Consider the following 20,157-nt stretch of genomic DNA (forward strand, 5'->3'; position numbering starts at 1 on the left):
TTGGGAAGGTGTTACCTAATAATGATTTAAAATCTTTCTTCTCTTTGGTGTATTTACATTTAATTAAGATTTGTGAAGATTGGAATATTTTAATAGTGTAAAAGAATAGATCATAGAATGCTAGCATTCTGGCCCTTAGCAGGTTTATTCTTTGTATACAGTAGGCTTTCAATAAATAGTTGTTAAATGAATGAACAAAGACCTAAAACGATAAATGAAGACGTAGCTGCTCTTCTGTGAGTCCAAAGTACAGAATAGAGATTCTCTTTCCTGGGGTATGTGAGTGGCTCAGTTGGTTAAGTGTCTGCCTTCAGCTAAGGTCCTTCGCAGGGTCCTGGGTGCAGGGCTCTCTGCTCAGCAGGGAGCCTGCTTCTCTCTCTCCTCCCGATTGTACTCTCACTATTTCTCTCGCTATCTCTGTCTTTCTATCTCAGATAAATAAAGTCTTAAAAAAAAAAGGAAATTCTCTTTCTTTTTTGGGAGGCTAACTTTGATGGGAGGGAAATTTAGTTAATTGTAATTGGAAGAAGCACAGTAGATTTGGGCAGAATATTTGATGATTCTTCCTTACATTAATGGGTTGACTAGGCGTCGAAGCAGGTTTAATAGCATGGTTGTCACCATGAACAAACTTACGTCTAAATTCAAGGGATTGTTCTCATCTTTCAACTCTTTAAAGGTTTAGTACGAATTATATTTTTTAAGAATTAAATTCATATTTATCAAGGACTTATTCTTTGCAAATCCCTGTGCTACTTCTGTATTGAAATTTACCACACAGAATGAATAGACCATACCCCCATCTTCACTGAATTTATAATTTCCCTGGAGTCCCAAGACTAGCAAACATGAAAACATTGGTAACCATAAAAGGTATAGATCACTAATGCAAATGAATCAGTGGCATGCCCCTGGATTAAAAGGTTCTGAAGAAGAGGAGGTCAATATAAGTTCGAGACCCTGGGGAAGGCTACAACAGAAAGGGGGTCTGGTCTTGAGTTGACTCCAGCTACAGTGCAGACAGGCTTCTGATACAGTGAGGAAGGGAGGGTGTGCAGTTTGTTTAAGGAGGTAGAAGTGATGAGCATGGTAAATTCAGAAAACTGCAGCTCAACTGCAAATTAGAAAATAGTGAGGGCGAAAGTTGGGAAGTAATCTGGGGCCCATGGTATAAAAGTTTCGGGGGTGGAAGCTGTAGAAAAAGATAAACTAGCTAATATTTTTAAGTAGGTGAATGATGAAGGGATAGTCATATTTCCAGAAAATTCATCTCTCTCCATTTCCATTCCTGCAGAAAGCACCAAGGACCCGTAGAGTAGCAGGAAGAGGAGGAAGGTTTAGGGGTGGATAGGAGACAGTAGGACTTGTTTACTTCTGAACTGTGAATATTGCAATTATTAAGCTGATTAAGTTTTCAAATATAGATGATGTCATATTTTAAGAAGATACACTTAGAAATAATAAATCTGTGTTTCAGTATCTATACCAAGATAGTATTAGTGGTAGATGCCAACACGAACCCCATGTATTATCATAGTCACAAGAAGCCTACTCAAAATGAGAGATGAGATCTAATGGGACAATTTTATTTTTCACTAGGAAGCTGTTCCTAGCACCAAATACTGGTAAACTGATGGTTTGTTGGTAGGGAATACACCCTTTAATAGAAAGCCAACACTTTTGGTCAAGAACATTTTTTTGTTATTGTTCTAACTGGAAATTTACTGCAGAAGCTATATTTTTTCCTTGAAATGAACATATATTGCAAAAATAGACGATACTTTTATGCATCAAACTAATGTCTTTGCCAGATTGCTATTGTGCATTTTCATGATATGAATATTATCACTGATATATTCATCAGTTTTAAACTAGATTTCCCTTGAAGCTGCAAATTTACCATTTTCATGACATTTGAAAAGTGATTTTTCTCATAGAAAAGTAGAAGTAAGTAAAGTAAAATAGGATACATAGATGAAAACATACCACATAATGCTGGGAATAGGTAAAAATAACTTCTTAAAGCTCTGGAGTTAGAAATATTTCATCACCCAGTGGAATTTAGTAAATAGGAGTGGGAGCCTTTTCATTTCTACCCAGTTCATTTGTTCATTCACTCCTCTCTCTCTCCTTTTTCTTCCTTGCTCCACCTTTTACCCTGCCCATGTTCTCTAAATTTTCTAGATTTTTAGTAGATTGTTTACCTAAGTCTTTTAAACTTGGGCTTATTTTCAACCATGATCTTTTCAGCTTTTCATACTTTATATTTATGCCACTGCAAGAACTTGATTTTTTTTTCTTTTAGTGCCTTAAAATATGTCACTTTTTGCTCTTCTAATTATAAAGCAAGAATATTATATTATTTGGTCACTTTTAATTTTTATTGTTATAACCTTTTCTTCAGAAATATCCTCACATTATCTTTACCTTCTGTAATGTGGAATGGAAAAATCTTTCCTTTTCTCTTTCTCCTATCACCCCGATATTCCATTTCCCACTTATATTATCCTCTAAAGAAGCATATATGCATATGTTTTCTTTCATGTTGTTTTTTAAAACAAATTCAAAATTGTATTTTAAAAATAATTTTGTGATTTAAGTACTTTCAGGTGTTATTCCTATTTTTAAAATTTGGAAGCTGAAAGATGAGAGGTTATGCCAACCAATAAATATCTATTGAACATCTTGTTTTTTAAAAAGATTATTTGTTTATTCATGAGAGACAGAGAGAGAGGGGCAGAGACACAGGCAGAGGGAGAAGCAGGCTCCCCACAGGACACCTGATGTGGGACTTGATCCAGGACTCTAGGATCACAACCTGAGCCGAAGGCAGATGCTCAACCCCTGAGCCACCCAGGTGTCCCAATTGAACATCTTGACTGGGTCTTGGGCAGCCCTCAGTGATAAGGAAAACAAAAGAAATAGTGTTTGGAATATTTTAGGAATGTTTCCTGAGAATGGATTTGCATATATCACTAGAGAATATGAGTTTCCTCATATACTTTATTCTCAATGGCCAGGAGAGTAGAGAATAACAAAGTTCTTTTGAGATTTTAGATCTCCCACTGATAGGAGCAGCAACAGCACCTAGTCTTTATTGAGGGCTGATTACTTTTCACATATTTACTCATGTAGTCATTAAAACAACCCTATGATATAATTATATTAACTTAATCCTCAAATAAGGTTATGTAGGGGAAAAAATTTAAGTAATTTGCTAATGGTCACCCACTTTGTTAGCAGTGGGGCCATATATTTGAACCCAGGTAGTCTGTCTCTATAAACAACACTCTTCACCACATTCACCTTTCATTACTTTGTATTTCCTCTTGCTCACCAAACTCTCTAGTTAGGGGCATAACTCTCTCATGGTATGCCTTAGAGAAATTATAAATTTCTTTGCATAAGAGATACTCAGATTTACTTGGAAATAGGCAAACATAAGAATTTAAGTGAGAATATTGAATTATTCTTTTTTTTTAAAGATTTATTTATATATTCATGAGAGATACAGAGAGAGAGAGAGAGACAGAGCCACAGGCAAAGAGAGAGAGCCAGAGAGAGAGAAGCAGACTCAACGCAGGGAGCTCGACCCGGGACTCAATCCCAGGTCTCCAGTATCACACCCTGGCCCGAAGGCAGACGCCAAACCGCTGAACCACCCAGGTGCCCCTGAATTTTTCTTGATTACAAAATATATACAAGTATGGGATGCAAGGCCCATAGCACTTAGGAAGGGGTACAACTGAGAACATAAGCAGAGGAGTAATCTTTGGAGAAATGAAGGGAAACATCTCCCATTACAATTTTGGGAAGGAAAAATAGGAATAGGGATACGCGTGCACTAAGATGTGCGCAGGGTTTGATACAATACTAGAGTGTGATGGTTCCGGTGCCTCAATTTCCCATTGATGTAGGAGAAGGCTTCCGCTAAAGCCAAAAGGAGGGAGAGGGCAGGTGAAGGTGAAGAAAGAAGAAATTTCGAATTAGCCCCCGGAGAGGAGCAGCCTGCTGTGGTTACAGGATTGCTGAATACAGAAGGCCTAGTTAAAGTTAGGCTGCATGCATCTGTAATGTGTACAGCCTGAATGGCTCCCTGCCTCTCTCTGTAGTGTTCAGTGACCTGGGGGCGGGCAGAGAAAGCTCACAGTGTGGGATCCAGGTTTGTGATTTTTATAGATTAAGTAATTTGCCCAAGGTCATACTTCTGGTTTTCTCTGATCAGTGCTCACTGTTTTCTCATAAAAATACAATGTGTACCCACGGACACATTTTATATTTCCGTGGTTCTGATAATCTTCGTATTGGCTTGAAATTCATCTGTTTAACCCCTGGAGCCTAGATTTCTTTTTCATACTTGACTCTCTATAAATTATGATTTTAGTTTTTGGGTAACTTTCCTACTTTCTCACCTTTTCACCTTTCTGATCGAGTTTTTCAGATAACTTTTATTGGTGGAAAAGTTTCCTGTAGTTCTTTATAAAAGTTGATCACCTCACTTAATTCATCAGTCCAGATCATTAGCAATCATTACTAAATGACTAATACATGCCAGGTGCTGTGTGAAAGGCCAAGGATACAAAAGATAAATGGAAAACTCTAGCTGGGAAGTATAAACAGAACTGATCTACAACATCAGAAAAATATAACTTGAAGCCTCTTAAGCTCCTAAAATTTGTATAACTTGTGTTCTAGGGGGTGTTACTCTCATTTGTTATTGAGGAACCTGGCTCTCTGAAAAAAATCTCTCCTCTCTTCCTTTCCTCCTCTCCTCCTTAATCCACATGTGTGTATTACTTGCTTTATATCAGATTTGGTTGATCACTGCTTTGGTTCTTATTGGTGAAACTGATCCTAGTTATTGACACCATCTTATCCCACTAGTCACTATAGTCTCTCTTCACTGGGTTTTGCTGTGTTTGCTCAGAAATGCTGCCATACCTGGGGTACCTTCATGGCTCAGTTGGTTAAGTGTCTGACTCTTGATTTCAGCTCAGGTCATAATCTCAGGGTTGTGAGATGGAGCCTTGGATCACCCAGCATGAGCTTGCTTAAGATTCTCTCTTCCTCTGCTCCTCCCTTCCCTAAAAAGAAAAGAAAAGAAAAGAAAAGAAAAGAAAAGAAAAGAAAAGAAAAGAAAAGAAAAAAGAAAATAAGTGCTGCTACATCTCTAGGCTGTCCCAGGATCTTACTGATACTGGAAGCTTTGAGTGTTAAAGATGATTGCTGGTCTATTTTGACAAGAAGGCAAAGTTCTGCTTTTCGATTTCAGGTTACATTTATTTAGAGGAGAACCAAGGCAGTGTGTATTATGGCTGTCAACTGATATGGAAATCTGTAACTACTGCTTATATACAGTGCATATCGGTCCTGATTTTACATAAAATCATCTGAACCCCACATTTTATGCTTTATGAAAGTCTGAGCTCTTCCAAAAATACCCAGAGGGATACGGACATGTGGGGATCTTGGATTCCAATTTATTGTCTCTGCTGGAATTTTGTTTCTATGTTGTCTGATTTTGTTTTAAAAAAGGTGTTATTTAAATATGACACACTGCTCTTTGTCATACCTACAAAGAAGCTGTCTTCACACAATCCTGAAAATTTATTGGTGGGAAATGGGGAATAAATTCTTATTCATAAAAGTCTCTGTTGGGCATTTTTCACCACACAAACTTATATCATTCTTTCTTCTTTCCTTTCTCTGCCTCTCACTTCTCCTATTCCATTTAGAAGGAAATACATTGCTTACGTTGTCCCATGAATGAAACCCAGTATTCATTTTGGTTGCCTTGGGTTTTCCTTCAGAATCTCTCCCTTTACCCTCTGAGTTTTATGAAACATTATCTTTTCCCAAACAGTTTTCTCCTGAGATAGAATTCTGGGGTTGGGCGCCAAGGTGGCTCAATTGATTAAGCGTCTGCCTTCAGCTCAGGTCCTGATCACAGGGTCCTGGGATCAAGCTCCACATCAAGCTCTCTGCTCAGTGGGGAGTCAGCTTCTCCCCCTCTCTCTGTGTGCTCATCCTCTCCCTCTTGCTCTATCTCTCATATCAATAAATAAAATAAAATAAAAAAAAAAGAATTCTGGGGCCAGGTCTTAGGATCATAAAATATGTGGCCCTATTGTAATCTCACAATTCCATGAATTCAAATGACATGAAAAACTCTTGGATATATAAATTGTTACAACTACTTTGGGATACAGTTTGGCAGGACCAGCTTCATGGGTAAGTGACCTAGGTAGCCACAGAAGGCCCTGTGCTTAGAAGGGTCCCTACTTGTTCTAATGCTCTAATGTTTCTCTTGAAATCTTTAGTAATTTTTAAATAAGGGGCTCTGAATTTTCACATTTCACTGGACTCAGAAAATTATGTAAGTAGTCCTGCAGGTTAGCATTATCTACCAAAGCTGAGCAAACCCAGGAACCTAAGGATTTCACTCCTAGGTAAAAATCCAACTGAAACCCATTTTCACCAAAAGATATTACAGAAATATATATCTCAGCATTATTCATACTAGCCAAAAAGCTAAAGAGATAATCCCATTTCCATCAGCAACAAATGAACATATAAATTGAGTTCTATTCATACAAAGAAATGCTTTATAGCAGAGAAAATTAATGACCTGCTGCTACAAATTATAGTAGATTAATCTCACAAACATATTAGGGAAGAGAAGTAAGGCAATAGTTCAAGATTCCATTTATATAAAGTTTAGCAGCAGACAAAATTATAGTGTTAGAAAAAAGTATAGTCACTGATTTGGGGGAGCAGAGAGTTAGAGTGATTGGGAGGGAACATTATCTAGGCTTCTGGGATTCTGCTGAAGTTGTTTTTTGACCTGTGTGTAGGTTACATGTGTGTCACTTTGTAAAGCTATACATGTATGTTTTACATGCTTTTTTTCTGTGTCTTATATATACACAAAAATAAAGTAATAATACCTAGCATGATGTTGTTGCCAAGGGAAATTGGATTTTATCTGTTATGAGCTAAGTAGAAGCTCTCTTAAATAATCTCTGATTTAAATAACTCACTTTATTAAAAGATGCTCTCTCTTCCCATCGTGAAGCACACTGTCAGATTCCCAAGCCTCACTAAATGTTTGTATCTAGTAAGCTTCTCTCTTGTGTGCCCTTTTAATAAGCCAACAAGCTTCCATTTGAATAAGATAAGGGCATCTGTAAAAGTGTGTTCATTCTACTTATAAAAAAGGGAACTATTAGTAAGACTTTAATAGGGTTTTTTGTGGGACTCCAGGACCAGAATGAAGGTAGGCCTCAGGAGGGCCCGGGATAAGGAAGGAGAAAGCCCACACAAATTGCTTACCATTTCTTATTTCTGCATTTTTATTTGCCTCAATTTGTTCTTCTGTCTTTGGTCTTATTTTTCTTATATTCAGTCTACTTGGTAAAATATGGCTATTCCATAGCTTTTAAGATTTTGTGTCCCTTCAGTCCAGAAGGCAAGGCAGATTGACCTTTAGAAAGAGGCACTTCGGTTGCTTAGCCTGCATCAGGTTGTTAGCGCTGGACCAGTTTGAATGGCTGGAAGAGGGTCACACAGTAGTAACACCTTTACAATAATTCACTGATCTGAAAAGCTTGTTTCTAATGCTTAACATATGCATATATACACAAATTAAGATGCAGGACATCAGCTCCTCTAAATACCCAGGATGGCACAAATGCTGTCTTTCTGATAAATGAATTGGTCTTGATCCACAATGTGAAGGAAACATTGGCCCTGTTTCTTATGAAAAGGTAAAAAAACACAGGAATAATGTTCCTACGCAACCTCCATTTATAAGTAGCATGACATTTCAAATTAATGGTTAAAAGGTTAATTTTCCAAGAAATCGTGTTGGGACATTTGGCTATCCATTTTGAGGGAAAAGAGTTTTCCTGGCATGTACCAGTGATTTAAAAAGTGCAGCTAGAAAGAATCCTAATAATAATAAAACAAAGACCTTTAAAAAGCAAACAAACCAGGACGCCTGGATGGTTCAGTGGTTGAGCATCTGCCTTTGGTTCAGATGATCCTGGGGGTCCTAGGATTGAGTCCCTTATCAGGCTCCCTGGAGGGAGCTTGCCTCTCCCTCGGCCTATGTCTCTGCCTCTCTCCCTGCATCTCTTATAAATACATACATACATACATACATAAAATCTTAAAAAAAACAAACCCACAAAGACTGTAAATAGAATTTGTTTAGAAACATGGGCAAAGGAAGTAGTTTTTAAATGTGATACCAAAAAACAAAAAGGGGAGAAGATTGGTAAATTTGATCACATTAGAATTAAAAGTTTAATTTTGATTAAAGACACCATATAAATTTTTGTTTGCTTATTTATTTATTTATTTAAATTCTGGTATAGCTAACATACAGTCTTACATTAATTTCAGGTGTACAATACAGTGATTCAACAATTCTATACATTACTCAGTGCTCATCATGATAAATGTACTACCCACCTCGCCTCTGGCAGCCGTCCATTTGTTCTCTATAGTTAAAAGAGTCTGATTTTTGGTTTGCCTCTTTTTTCTTTGTTTTGTTTCTGAAATTCCGTATATGAGTGAAATCATATGGTATTTGTCTTTCTTTGATTTCACTTAGAATTATGCCCTCTAGATCCATCCATGTTGCAAAAGCAAGATTTCATTCTTTTTTATGGCTGAGTAATACTTCAATATGTGTGTATATACACACACACACACACACACACACAAACACACACACCACATCTTCCTTATCCATTCATCTATTGATGGACACTTGGGTTGCAGTAATAATTTAGTTATTGTAAATAATGCTGTAATAATAATGGGGACGCATACATTTTTTTGAATTAGTGTTTTAGTATCCTTTGGGTAAATACCCAGTGGTGAGATTACTGGATTGTAGGGTAGTTCTATTTTTAACTTTTTGAAGAAGGTCTGTACTGTTTTCCACAGTGGCTGCGCCAGTTTACATTCCTACCAGCAAGGTACAAGGGTTTCTTTTAAGACACCAAGTAAATATAGACAACAGTAGTGATCCATTTTATATGTCCATTTAGGAAGGTAGGCTGCAATCCCCATATTCAGTCAACCATGAATCTAGGCACGGCTGTGAAGGTGTTTTGAAAATGTTATTAAAGCCCATAATCAGTCAATTGGAGTAAAGGAAATTATTTTAGATTATGTGAGTGGGCCTGATTTAGTTCCTTGAAGGCCTTAAGATCAGAATTGAGATTTCCTTGAAGGAAAGGAAATTCCACTCCATGGAATCCAGTGTCAGTGCGTTTGGAGAGTCCTGCCCTATGGATTTTGGGCTTATTTAACCTGCCCCTACAATTGCATATGCCAGTTCCTTGCGACAACCCTGTTAATATAGATCTTCTATTGGTTCTGTGTTTCTCACTAAATGTTGACTTATACAACAACTGATAGACTAGAAGAAAATATCTTTGAAACCTATCATTCATTAAGAAGGATGCAGAATAAAAGATTAAAACAAGCTAAAAAGGAGAAATTACTAGCCTAGTAGAAAAATGGGCAAAGGATATGTTTCAGTTATCTGTTGCTATATAACAAACCTTAAACTTCACTGTTTCAAGCAAGGCTCTATTATTTGTCATTTTCTGTAGGTTGGTAACCTGGAAGAGCCTTATCTGGTCTCACCTGGGATTGTTCAAGCTACAATTATCTGACAGCTTCTGTGTGGCTGGAGGATCCAAGGTGTCCTCACTCAGATGTGTGACAGTTGGTGCTGGATGTTGGTGGAAATTCCTGTTTTCCTCCACATGATCACCCATCCTCTGATAAGTTGAACTGGGCTTCTTCACCACGTTGAGGTGGTAGGGTGACAAGAAGATGAGAATGGAAGCTGCAAGAATAGGAGGTAATCTTTGTGGAGAGATAAGAAGGACTAGGGCAAACTGTCAGTTAATTGTCAGTTTTGCTCTTTTCTGAAAAGTTTCAATCCTTTAATATGCCGTCATGATTTACTTGTGTAATTAAAAATATATGATTATATAAATATTGCTGGAGACCGAATGTATGCGTCCCCCCTCCCCAAAATTCATATATGGAGATCTAATTCCCAATGTAATGGTATTTGAAGATGGGGCCTTTGGGAGGTGATGAGATCATGAGGGTGGAGCCCTCATGAATGGGATTAGTGTCTTTATAAAAGAAACCCCCAGAAAGAGTATAAAAAATAGTGACAGGGAATAAAGGGGAAAGGAGAAAAAATGAATGGGAAATATCAGAAAGGGAGACAGAACATGAGAGACTCTTAACTCTGGGAAACGAACTAGGGGTGGGAGAAGGGGAGGTGGGCAGGGTGACAGGCATTGAGGGGGACACTTGATGGGATGAGCACTGGGTGTTATTCTATATGATGGCAAATTGAGCACCAATAAAAAACAAATTTACAAAAAAAAAAAAAAAAAAAGAAAAGAAAGAACCCCCCTGAGAGCTCCCTCTCCTCTACTATGTAGGGACACAGTGAGAAGACAATTGCCCAAGAATTAGGAGGTGGGCTCTCACTAAAACTGAATCTGTCAGCACCTTGATCTTGGACTTCCCAGCTTCCGAACTGTGAGAAATGAGTTTTTGTTGTTTATAAGTCACCCAGTCTTTGGTATTCAGTTTGAACAGTCTGAATGATCTAAGACAAATATAGACAAATACACACACACACACACACACGCGCGCACACACACATGCACAGAGTGAGACTGCAAGGGGAGAGCTTTTCTTCTTTTTCAGTAATCTTAATTCCTTGTCCACACTGATTCTTTGCCGTCTCAATTTAATTGCAAAAAGGTTATCTTTTGTTATCTGACACTATGCCAGTAACGCACTTCTTCATTCTCTGTCCAAGTTTCCAACTAGGCGAATAATTACATAAGATGTTCTCAGTATGATACATGAGGGAATGTTCAGGGCAATTTGGTGTTAGGATCCCAGTTGTGCTTAAACAAAGACAATGCTGTGTTTTTTTGGGATCGCTGAGAAGTCCATGTTTCTTCCCCATAAGAACATTAGCCTATGAACCTCATTTTCCTGGTTACACTCTGAGATCTGGATGTCAGACTTACTGATGACTATGCTACAGTTTGTAAGAAATGATAAGCTGGTTGAGGCCACCAAAAGGTTGATCTATTTCTGTTGCTGTGCATTATGTTTCTGGTACAGTAAGTGTTCTGAGACTCTCTCATTTCAACTAAAAGGGGCAACACTTTTCTTTGGATTTGGCAAATATATGAGCAAAGGGAAGTACTTCTCACTGGAAGAGTTAGTCCAATATTACGATGTGCATCCACTCAATTCCTTCATTTCCAGGTTAGAAATGCACACGGATTGTATTAGGATAGGATTTGCTGAAAACAAAGCCAGGGACAGAGAGGCTGATGGGAAATATGCTAGGATAGATCTGATGGACCCTAAAGAAGAAAGGCTTTTCTTTGCTTCATTGAGAGCAATCTTTCGATGAAGGTATTTCACTGTGAACCTGACTTGATATATGATATGATTCTCTGGGGTATGAAAGTTGTTCCTAGGGAAGTGGAGGATGTAGGACAGATGTTTCAAATGGCACAGAAGTAAGGTCGCAACTGTAGCTTTGGATTGACCACTGCTTAGTGTTCACAGCCCAATTCAAATTGAGTAAAGCAAAGACCCCTAGTTAGTAGGGAAGAATTACAAAGGAAAAAGTGATTTTACAGGTATCTTTTAAAGACCTGAATCCTGAAGGTTGTGATGCCAAGTATCTTTAGCTTGACACAAACACATTCACAACATTGATGATGTATGTTAACAGCCAGAAGCAGGATGCTTCTCTGCTGCAGAAGCTTATGAGTATCTGAGAAATTGGGCAGTCACTAGATGAGTGGAGGACAGATTCTTATTCCTCCCTGGTTATCATGAGCAGGTGGCAAAATGAGATTAAAGTGAGCTTGTGGAAAATTATTATCTTTTTCTCATAGAGGCTACAGCAACATCGTGTGTGTAAGGATCTGATATTATTTGATATGAGATAGAGAATTTGAGAAGTCAGTAGTTAAAATCAATTTTCAGGGCTTTTCAAAGGAGCCTTTATTTTCAAAGGAGCCTGCCTTAAGCCAATAATTGAATGGCTCATGTGGGACCACAAATTCTTGGTGTGAGAACTATGGAATTTTCTCTTTAATGTATATGTTTATTTTTCCAGATGTGGAAATTAGTCTTGAATAGATGTAACCGGTTAGTGCAGAATAGTATGCTCTTAAGGGTTATGTTGTCCGTATAGTTTTCTTTTGATGCTTGACCTTTTCAAGGTTAGAAAGAGCAGAAGTTTAGAGATCAATGTTTATATAACCATTATATAGACTTGGTACTTATCCTCCCTGCCCCCAACTGTATTTTTGCTGAGAAACATGTTTTGTTTTCTTTGCTGCCATCCAGCTGGCAGTAACTAGTGGAATGAAAGTGGTGGGCACATAGACTTCTTAGAAATAGAGATTTAATGATTTATTTATTACCACTTTACTCTAAATGAGGTGAACTCACCGAGAGCTGCTTGAGTTAGTTGAGTTAGTTGGCCTCAACTGACCAAAGCTAAATATGAAAAAGGGTTCTTAGACTGTTTTAGAGACCTCTGTTTTTGTCTAATAAGAACGACCTTCTATAACCTAAAAATATTAGTTGCAGCTACTTCATTACAGACTGGAAACTCTTAGGGTTCTCCTTTGCCTTCTCAATTGGGAAGATAACATAGCAATTTACCTAATGCTAGACTGGAAATACGGACTTGGAGTCCCCTCCCTTCACATAGAAGGTGCTTGGTGTGTATTGAATAAATGCTGTGAAAAACATTTCTCAGATTGGAAATGTATTTGTGGGGATGTATGTGGAAAAATCACTCAGATTAATTACATTATTGTGATTTAAAAAAAGCTTCATGGGTAGATATAACTCTATGGGATGCTGAATTTGGATATGGACTTAGAATGTCCAGTTATAAATCAATTAATTACATTTAGCTGTCCTCTTCTAAATGGGGACTGACTACAGGTTTTATGAACCCTGAATACAGTGTTAGTGGTAGTTGCAATAGTGACATGCTAAAGGCATGAAGCTGCTTATAACAACCTAATGTTTGTCTTTTCTTGTGAATAATTTCTGGAATAAAATGGATTCCTGGTTCTCACTTTTAATTTAGCTAATATTGGGACCCGATTTCTAGAAAGCTGCAGAGTAATGCTAGAAAATACATTAGCCTCAAAGAGTTTTCTAGATTAAATTGTCTGGGTGAGAAGTGTAAAAGCATATATATTCTGGAAGTGCAATCTCATTGTGTCACATCCTTGGCTTTGAGTTGCAAGTTAAATATTATATGTCTCTTTGAAGAATGAATTTCTAGTTAAAAATTGTAGATAGAAGACATTTCATCTCCAATTAATTTGCTCAGAAAATGTCAAAGAAACAAAACCAATATGTGGGAAGGTTTGGGGAAGGGGTGAGATTCCTCTATATCCCAAATTTTGTCACAAATCTGCCAAATAGTGTGGAATGTGTCCTGAAATGAGAGAGATTGTGCTTAGTGCCAGCCTACCCTCTCTGATTTTTAGCAGGAAACAGCAAAGTGAATGTTAGTCTAGAAAGGACTATGCAACCATTGTTTGATTGTGTGACACAGAGAGATGGATGAGCAACCAGAGAATAGAACAAAGATCCAAAGGAAAGAGGGAAATGTGATAAGAAATAGTTTCTTACATCTGAGTTCTAGCTCTCACATAAGGGAAAATGCTGGGAGGAAGGGCAAAGTGAGGGTCGGTTAATTTTCAGATAGAAGCCTAGAGAACCTGTGGATTGAGATGCATTGACTTATTAGCACAGAAGACTTCGCACAGAGACATGTCCCCAGGCCAAGGAGAAAGCAGACCAGGTAAAAGAATAATTAAGGCAATTCCCTAATTAAAATTCTGAAGTGCTCAGATATCTGATTAAACACTTCAGCTGTGTCTGTAAGATGTTTCTGGAAGGAAATTAGCATTTGAATAGTGGACTAGATAAAGCAGATTACCTTCATCAATATGGTAGGTATCATCCAATCCACTGAGTGCCTGAATAGAATGGTGGAGGAAGGCACAGCTCTTTGTCTCTGCCTAACTTCTTGAGTTGAGATATTGGTCTTCTAAACTTGGACTGGGACTTAATACCATCAGCTCTCCTGGTTCTCAGGCCTTTGGACTCAGATTGGAATGACACCAAAGGTTTTCCTGGGTCTCTAGATTGCAGATGCAGATCAGGGAACTTCTCAGCATCCATAATCATATATATATGGTTCTGTTTCTCTAGATAATCCTAACACATTCTTACTCTGAATAATTGACAGAATTTATAGACAAAATATCAGTAAATAAAGGTTTTGATATCACTAAAAATTATAATTGATGTTTATAGAACATTAGACTCAATAAGTACAGAGTATATATTCTTTTCATGTGTACTTTGAGTGTTCACCACTTGCAAGACCACAAAACAAAGCTCTGTAAATTTCAGAGAATTAGAATTATATATGTTCTCTATCACAGACAAATTTATTGGAAATCCATAAAATGAGATAACCAGATATCCCCAAATATTTGTAAATTAAGCAACATTTATTCTAAATATAGAATAGTCAAAAAAGAGGTCAAAGGGAAATTAGAAAATACTTTGAACTGAATGATAATGAAGATATATGAACATCTGTGGGAAGTAGCAGATTTTTTGCAAAGTTTGGCTGCACTAATTCCTTCCGTCACTTTGTGAATATCTTCTTTGCAATATGACATTGTTCTTCCTCCCATCAAAAGACGGAGTTATTTTCTGCCTCTTGAATCTGGGTTAATCTGATGACTTGCTTTCCTTAATTAGTGCAGTGTGGCAAAAGTGATGTTATGAGACTTCTGATGGTTGGGTTGGTGTCCACGGGGTTGAGATGGAGGCCAAGATGCAGCAGATGGCCATCACCAACCACCAAACGTGTGAATCATATGAGTAAGATCATCTTAGATACCCAGCTCCTATCAGTCTAAGCACATAAATGGTCTCAGGGAAGACCTGCAGAAAAACCACTGAGCTGAGCTCAGCCCAAATCATTGGTTCACAGTATAACACAAAAATAGAATAGTTTTGGTTTTCAGGCACTAAATAGTAAAATTGTTTAACACGTAGCATAGATAACTGACAAAGAAATTGATATTAGAAGTGGGGTACTGCTGTAACAATGCCTAAGATATGTGGTATTGGTTTTGCTACTGGTCAGCAATCAGTGGCTGAAAAAGTGGCAAAGATGTGAAAAAAGTGAATTGTTGGAAGTTATAATATTGGCATAATTCTTTATTGAAATAAATTGGAAAATGGGGGATATGCCTTAATAAGTTTATGATTCTCGCTAAAAGGATTACCAGGCAAGATTTTGAATTTATCAGCTGGCTTCTCTTAGCTTTAGCTAGACACAATTAAGTATGGGAAGACAGAGAGGAAATAAAGTGTGGATTATCCAGTTTGCAAGCAGAATTTAGAGGAAATAAGGCTCAGAACTTGCCTGAATGGAAAATAAAATCAATCCCCAGTTTGTCCACATTGAAAAGTTTCTCAGACTAAGAAGTGGCCTCAGGGTAAAAACCAAATCTATGACTGTTGGATGTTCGTTAAAAATCTCAAAAAAATTTAAAACCTGATAAGCCCGCTCAGCTAGACAAAAAGGATTTGAGACTTATAGGGGAATCATCTCTTAGTATCCCAACATGTGGCGCAAAGACTTCACGGGAGCAGATAGAGTTCTAGATCTTCAATTAGATGATAGTTATGTCTGAATGGCTGAGTATAATCCATGAAATTCATTTAACTGTACACGAAACGTTGGTGCATTTTACCGTATATGAATAATATCCCCAAACATGAATGTACATTTAGAGATGAAAGCCACATCTAGAAGTGACTAAAAATGAAAATATACATGGCTGAAATTTTCATGGTGAACATACAATCTCAGAGATGGGATAGAACAGGGACATAAAAATGATTATAGGATATATTCTACTAAGGAAATCAAGGGATATAATATATGCTAATTAATTGTAATTGTTTTATTATAATTTACATTATATAATATTAATTTTAATTTATTATGTATATAGTTCGTGGACCCCAAAAAGGAAAGAAAGTAAATGGAATAGAAAAAAAGTATTCAAAGACATAAGAAAATCCCAGTCCTCCTTGCCTGCCAAGGGAAAATAGAACACGTTTTTGTTAATTTATTCTGCTGAAGATTTATTTTTTTCTTCATTTAAACTCTTCCCATCTTCTCTATGCCCATTTGACATCGTCTTTCATAGAAAAACATGTCACTGCAATGTTGTGAACAAAAGAATGGTTCTCTTATAAGAAATTTTCATCCTACTACCTTGATCAATCGAATCAGAGTTCATCCAGTTTAAAAATAATTATGATTTGTTTTCTTCCCCTTACACAACTTCACCTGCCTGAAGTCATGAGATTAAATAATATTTCTGGAGATTCATTTCATGATCGTAGGTGGCATTCAGTGAATGAGTAAATGTCTTCTCTTGATCTCCTGTCGTCCTGAGAAAGTTTCCCTGAGAACAAACACTGAATGAAATATTTCTTTGCTGGTGTTTGTGCTATATGATTGTTCTACTTCTTTCTCATGAAATCTTACAACCTGACTTTAAGCTCTTCTGTTCTATTACTTTTCTTTCCTCTTAGAAACACTTACCTTTAATCTCCAGGAGAATGTTAGGCAGATTCAATTAAAACTCTGCATGACTCTTTAGACAGTCACCAGGGGGGTGCTAATGCAGAAACCACCAGAGCAGCTTATCCTAGAGTTGCCGAATAAACCTGAAAATCATATAATGAGTGGATTTACTATTCACGTAAGATTTGGAATTGTTGGAGTTTTGATTTGCACTTGAAAATGATGTATTTTAGGGAGGAAAAAAAATCACTTGAGTTTTGGGAATAGGATTTTGCAAAAATCCAAAGTGCTGTGAAGCAAGTCAGGGCATTTGGATTCTAGGCTTGTGTGTTCACTTACTAACTCTATGGTTAGTGTCTCTGGTAGTTCATTTGTGAAATAATTTATGGGGCTGTTTTGAGGATTAAACAAGGATATGTCAGAAAAGAGCTGCAGAAACACGTTAAAGACAATCTAACTATTTGTGCAACTGAATACTTATGATCCAGAAAGAAAAAGAATTTGAGGAGCTCATATAACTTCCAGGAATCTTCTCATATTATACCCTTGGAACTGTTAGGCTTGAGTGACTGAGTGGGAAAAGGAGCACTGCTGTCCTCCCAGTCTTTCTTTACGTCAGATAACTGACAAGTGGCCCTGGGACACCTGGGTGGCTCAGGGGTTGAGTGTCTGCCTCCGGCTCAGGTTGTGATCCTGGGGTCCTGGGATCGAGTCCTATTATCAGGCTCCCTGCATGGAGCCTGCTTCTCCGTCTGCCTGTGTCTCTGCCTCTCTCTGTGTGTCTTTCATGAATAAATAAATAAAATTTAAAAAACCCCCAAAGAAGCAGCCTTGATTTTTCTTTCATTCACCAGTTCTTTTGTCTAATCAATCACTATGCCCCTTAAATATTTCTGGCATCCCTTGACACACTCCATCTTGAGTGCCATATATAAGCCATAATTGTACCTCATACCTAGTGTCACCTTACTCTACTACAGTCTCCATACTTTAAGAATTATTTCAATAAAATAAACATTGGATTATGTAACTTTTCTACTTAAAATCTTTTAATGTTTCCCTTTCCCAATTAAGATAAAGTTCAAGCTGCTGCTGCTACTTCTTTTATACTTCCCGATCTTGTTCTTGCATCCTTCTTGTCTTCATCTCTTTTATTCTCCTCCATATTTTGCTCACTCAGGCCTTAAAAAATACAGAGGGTAGGCTGTTATTAGTGAGGTGGAGGAAATTCATTTGAGAAAGGACCATGAATTATAGAAATAGAAGTTGGTTTTATTGGTTACCTTTTTTATAGAAGCTTTGATCAGAAAATCAACTTGGATGTCTCATATTCTTTATATGAACCAGAATGTCCTTATCCTCTTTTCAAGAACCACAGGGCCCTAAAGAATCCTAGGTACTGAGAAGAGACCCTGGTGCAAGAAACAGAGACAAAGATACATTATAAAAATAATTTCAAAAATTTTAGTGCAGACTTCAGGCTGCTTAAATCTAATCAAATAAACTTGGAGGTGTCAGAGACCTAAATATTGTTTATGAACAAAATGCTTTGGGCTAGGGAATTTTTATCTGACTTTACTTTTTAGGTAACTAAATCCTTATAAATATGCCCTAGAACCGAGACTTCTTGAAGTTATCTGATTTAATTTTTTTTCTCGCAGCAGAGAAATGCCTTCATCAATTAGTACAGATTGTTATTGATGTTTCCAAGAAATTTCACAACTCTTTTTTGGCAGTGTACTCCAAAGTTTCAATGTCAAGGCCAAGAGTTTCTTCTTTATGCCTAACCAAGCTCTGTTGCCCTCATTCTAATTTTAGCACATTTTCTCTTATTGTTTCTTAGGTCAAGATGAAGAATAATTTGGTTGATTTTTTATTCACTATGACACTTCTCATTAAGTCTCCCCAAAGGCTTTGCTTTTCCAGATTAAACCGTCTTGGTGTCTTTAATCTTTTCTCCAAATAACAGTTCTGCATTTTTATTTTACTATTCTGTTCTCTTCTATCCCCTGCAAAATGTCTTCACATTTATTTTAAACTGCAAAGACTAGACACAGTATTCTACTAGGGTCAGACCACTGCCAAGAAGATGGGGGAAGTTGCTTCCTGATTCCTGGCAAGTCGCACTAGTGTTAATACAGCCTAGTATTCTACTACTTTTTTAAACTTTCCTCTTCTAATAACATTATTTTCAAAACCATTTGTTCAGGATTTGTGTACAGAGCCAGTTTGCAGAAGAAATTCAGACGTTCATCTGTTCCTGTCAGACTCTTGGTAGGAATAAGCATTCTCTGTTGGGAAACAGAGGGATTCAAATAGGGAAGATTGTAAAACCAAAATTAAGATTTTTCTCCGTGGAAGTTAGAAAGCAAGGGTCTAATAAGATGCTTTTTGTTTTGCCTAAATTTAGCAGAAATGAATGAGATCAGAGAGCAGTATAACACAGGCAGGTATATTTAGTACTGAGCCTTTGAATATAAGTTGGAAAATTCAGTCCACTCTCTGCACGTGGATGAACTTCACATTGGTCTTTCAGTGCCAAACATGAAAGCCCCTTCTTGGCCCTGAGTGATTTCTTCTGTTTTGTTGCAAGGTTGGAGCATTTAGCCTGATTTCCTTGTCTGTTCAGTGTACAGAACACTACTCTGTTCTGTAGATCTTTTCCCTCTCCTTGAGTGTTTTCAACTTGTCTTTTCTTTCTTGCCCATGAAGCAGAAACACTCAATTCATCTACACTAAGCATATAATCACCTTCACCTAGAAGGTGATAGACAATAAAGAGATAGAAAGATTAAAAAAAAGAAGGGGGAAGGTACATAGTTTACTAAAATTAACTCTTCAAATAAGAACTATTGCCACAAAATATTTCTGTCCTCAGTTTTTAGTCCTGGATATCAGGCATGCCAAGCCTTCTGCATCTTACTGATTGTACCCCTAGAAGTAACTGAGGCCTTAGTATGCAGTAAAAATAGAACAGTGAATCCTTGGCTCAAGTGGAAAATATGTGTGTCTTTGGGACATCCTGGTCAACTTTACTCATTTTGCTAAGTTTTTGGTCTTATTTCCTCAGCATCTCTCAGTATCTATATAGATGTTTGATAATGTGGAGATAATTTAAAGAAATTCCTTTTCTAAATTAGTAAGCATTTGGAATTCAGAAAAGGTTTTCAAAGAATCCTATACTTGTTATTTTTGATTAAAATAATGGATTTTGATTATGAGTATTAACTTGAAGAAATTCTCATTTTTTAAATAAATATGAAGTAAATAAATAAGGAAAATGTAAAAAAGATCAATTACAGCACTCATCAAAAGTAAGAAAAAAATCTGTAATTGTAAAGAATACAAGTTTAACTCACTTATAGGAAATTAGTTCATTTTCCTCTTTTACTTTACAAAGTTAACAGACCGTGGTCTGA

At 37.1% G+C, this 20,157-nt stretch overlaps 1 long non-coding RNA gene across 2 annotated transcripts in view; it reads left to right on the forward strand.

Annotated features, from left to right (window-relative positions):
* The window catches only part of LOC112661828 (uncharacterized), a 70,761-nt gene that overhangs the window by 28,421 nt on the left and 22,183 nt on the right, over positions 1–20,157 (forward strand). For both annotated transcript variants that reach the window (XR_003138024.2, XR_003138021.2), the window contains one exon: positions 9,630–9,883. This is a non-coding gene — a long non-coding RNA (uncharacterized LOC112661828). The remainder of the gene's footprint in view (positions 1–9,629; positions 9,884–20,157) is intronic.

This window comes from Canis lupus, chromosome 31 (genome assembly GCF_003254725.2).
Source record: "Canis lupus dingo isolate Sandy chromosome 31, ASM325472v2, whole genome shotgun sequence".
Lineage (NCBI taxonomy): Eukaryota > Metazoa > Chordata > Mammalia > Carnivora > Canidae > Canis > Canis lupus.